Genomic DNA, 3964 nt, shown 5'->3' with positions numbered 1-3964 from the left:
ACTGAAATTCAGAGAAAGGGGATGTCACAGTGGTGGCACATGTGAGTACTACAGGAGGACATGCTAGCATGGTGTGACACAGGCTAAGTAAGGGCAAGAGGGCTGGACATGAAGCCACAAAGCTACCTGGGTTCCTCCTTCTCATTTGTATTTTTCTGCTTCTTCTCATGATCTCAGAGTTCCTCTGCTTACAGGTAACAGTAGAAAGCCTGTCACCTCAGAAAAATATTGAACATTCCGTGAGTTGGTAGCTCATCCTTGTGCAGGGGCCATGCTAATCTCTGTGTCATTAGAAATTGGACATTTGTAACTAAGGGGCCAAGTTTCTAAAAATATTTAAACTTTTTTAATGTTTATTTTTTTTGAGAGAGAGAGTGAGAGAAAGAGAGACAGAGTGTGAGCAAGGGAGGGTCAGAGAGAGAAAGGGAGACACAGAATCTGAAGCAGGCTCCAGGCTCTGAGCTGTCAGCACAGAGCCTGACATGGGGCTCGAACCCACAAACCGTGAGATCATGACCTGAGCTGAAGTCATTCACTTAACCGAGCCACCCAGGCGCCCTTCTCAAATTCTTTAAAACGGTGTCAATTTTACTACAAAATTTTAAACAGAATATCTGTGGAAGTTTCTAGCTGAGGTTCCCCGATCTGGATTCTTGGTTTTTCACCTTCTTCTTGATTCTACAAGTTGGCTACAGTTGGGTTTTTTTTGTGGTTTCTAGTTGTGTATCCAGTTACTTAGTATTCTAACAAACTTAACAAATACATATAGCAATACATTCACTGGAATCAGCATAAAAAAAAAAAAAAAAACCCTGAAGTTAGAATCTTGGCTCCAAAATAAGGAAAATATATGGCCTTTACAACAAATTTTAAGAGAAAAATAATAATAATTTATCAAATTCCTTTCTAGAAATGAACAAACATACCCATTTTGCTATCTATAAACAAACTAGGACCAAAATCATGTGAATAAAATATGGAAAACATCTTTGAGTATGAGGTGCATCAAGTTTTATTACAAGAATTTAATAAAAATAATCAGTCTATTAAAATATATTTGAAGAATCCCATATATGTTTGCTTCATTCTTCTGTCCATCTTAAGTTTCCAGTAGGTATGCAAGTTTTCTTTTCCCTGCTAGACTTCTCACACCAACATCAAAATAAAGCTGTCTTTAGGAAGTGATTTTATCATCCCTAAATTCATTTCATTTTCAATGATAGATAATGAAACATATTTTGTTTATGAAAAGTCAATGTCCCCTATCTTAGAAAATTAAGACTACACTATCCCATTAGTAAATGGGAAAAAATAGTACCATCATAAGGAGGTCAAATGATACCTTTGGGATTTGGTTAACAAAAGTACTTTAAGGGAGAACATCTGTCATGAGAGAGACAATTTCTTTTTGTAAGAAGCACATAGACTCTATACGGTAGAAAAATACTTTATTCGTAAGGAAGCCAGAAAGAGTAGAAACCATTTATCTGTGAGTCTATTTCTTGAACCTTTATTATTCTGGTTTCTTAAATAATGTTACTAAAATTGGTATTTAGAAATAAAAAGACAGGTTTCACACACAGTGAATAAGGTGATCACTCCAGGGAAGAAAACATTCGACATGGCTATGTATAAATTGAATAATATATTAAGAATTTTGATATTATGAATAGAAGTGACATTTTAATGCCTAGTAGTTTCTTGGAAAGCAGCATAGCACAGTGATGAAAAATAAGAAGCTTTAAATTTCTCCACCAACATGTGGCTACATTAGAATTTTAACAATCAAAACATCTGAGGTTTAGTCCAGGTAGAGAGACTAGTTGTAGGATACTAGATGGAAAGACTAGAAAGGTACTGTATTTCTTTAATCCATTGCATTGTGACTGAATGATCTGCCACAAAGCCTTTGGCAACTTTTCCTTTGAAGTTCATCTTACGAAAGGAAAATGAGTGAACCCTGCTTACGACTTACTAGTAATAACTCACCCTAATCTTGCCAAGGAAAGATCTACTACCAGGTTTCTAATAATCTTAGGTTTTTGTCATCCTAACTCCTTTCAAAGAAAAGCTTTTATTCTTTGAAAAAACATTAGAATAAAATTCCTTGTGAGATTACTTTACATTTCCTATTCATAGGCCCCAAATAATAGCACACCAGAGTAACAGCAGCAGCCTAATATGTTTACCACGTGTCTGACTGTTGATTACCCTTTATTTAGAAAAATGTACTTGAGATCAGGTATGGGTTTTCTACAGCCATGTGGCAAAATGGAAAAATCATTGTTCTGGGAGTAAGACTCCTCCAAAGGCTCTTGGGTGATCCTGAAGAAGTCATTTGAATTCCCCTTGGCTCACTATATGAATTCAACATATGGGGCCATGAAAACGATATTCTCACCACCTCAATAAGATCAGTATAATTAAGATTGAAAGTTGATTTTATCTATTCAAAGGAAAGATAAACATACCCCCAAAAATTGCTATTCCCATCTACTGGAATAGATAATTGAATTTGCATGCGGCTTACTCTGGATGATTTAGAAGTAGAGGTGAGGCTCCAAGAAACAGGCTAAGTGAACAAACATATTGCCCATATTTTATTTCACATAACAAACGTTAGCTATTGTGGTGGCTGACTCTCCTTTTTTGGGCCAGAAAAAAACAGTTTACACTGCTTCTATACAAGATTTTCACAACCAGGTTTTATGTTTTTATCATACGGAAAAGCTGCCGGAAGAGCTTTGATATCATAAACTGCCAATGAGTGGGAGGAACCTAAATGGTCTTTTTTTTTTTTTTTAAAGGAAGTGGCATATGGGAAATTAGAAAGGGAAGTAAGAAAGAATACAGAGAAGGAAAGTAAAGACAAGGGGAAATACCAGGGTCTCCAGTTACCAGGTAGCATGTCAGAAATATTAGGAATTCAATCAAAATTTTTAAATATTTTTGCTGGAAGTATTAATAGGATAAAATGCATACCTTTTTTTGTCATATTTCCTTACGTTCTTTTCCTCAACATTAGTCTACCATCCATAAATAAAAAATAATATATCACTGACCAAAAGCCAGGATCTGGATTGCTCAACAGTATTGAAGACTAGAGAGTGGTTGTTGCATGCTTGTCACCTTTCGTCTATTTCTAAGCTTGATGTAGAAATACAAACAGATATCGCTGAACAAAGCCTTAGTAAGACACAACTGTGACTCAAGTTGTCCTTTTGATTCAACACCTTCTGGTGAGTAGATCTAGCCAGAAGCAATGCAAACTGGGATTTAGAAACAGGACCAGCTGTCCAATGGAGTCAGACTCTTCAAAACTAGTGGTATTTTCTCTGAGAAGTAATTGAAATGAACAAGAAATTTATTCTTGCTTCAGTTTAGGGAATGGAGAAAATGCATATTAAGAAGTGAGAAAGGAGGATGAATTGACTTAAAAAAATAGAAGAGACATTCTGGTAAGGGCAAATGAATAAGAGTTTAAGGCAGTTTACAGTAAATATTTTGGTGCTATTATATACATAGTTTTCTTTGGTTATTTTTTCCAGTTTCTTCTAACCTATCTGCACATTGAAGTGATTATGACCAACTGGATTTGAATTTATATAAGTTTATAAAATGCTACCTTTAGTACCCATAGAACATTTATATTTTTACTGCATAGGTTATATTTAATACTGCATAGAAATTCTAGTGAATAAAAGCATATCAGTCGGCTGGGGATGCCATAACAAAATACTAAAGACTGGATGGATGAAAAATGTATTTTCTCACAATTCTCGAGGCTGGAATTTCAAAATCAAGATGCAGGCAGGGTTGGTTTCTCTGAAGCCTCTCCCCTTGGCTTATAGCTGGCTGCCTTCTCACTGTGTCCACACATGATCATTCTTCTGCGCACACACATATCTGATGTCTCTTTGTCTTAAAAGGACACTGGTCCTTTCAGATTAGAGCTCCATACATA

At 35.7% G+C, this 3964-nt stretch overlaps 1 non-coding gene across 1 annotated transcript; it reads right to left on the bottom strand.

The window, feature by feature from the left end:
* Positions 1-221: 221 nt before the first annotated feature.
* On the bottom strand, positions 222-327 carry LOC125911981 (U6 spliceosomal RNA). The gene has a single exon (XR_007454556.1). It is a non-coding gene; the product is annotated as a U6 spliceosomal RNA (small nuclear RNA).
* Positions 328-3964: the final 3637 nt, after the last annotated feature.

This window comes from Panthera uncia (assembly GCF_023721935.1).
Source record: "Panthera uncia isolate 11264 chromosome C1 unlocalized genomic scaffold, Puncia_PCG_1.0 HiC_scaffold_3, whole genome shotgun sequence".
Taxonomy (NCBI): Eukaryota; Metazoa; Chordata; class Mammalia; order Carnivora; family Felidae; genus Panthera; species Panthera uncia.
This window is presented reverse-complemented; position numbering and strand designations above follow the sequence as displayed.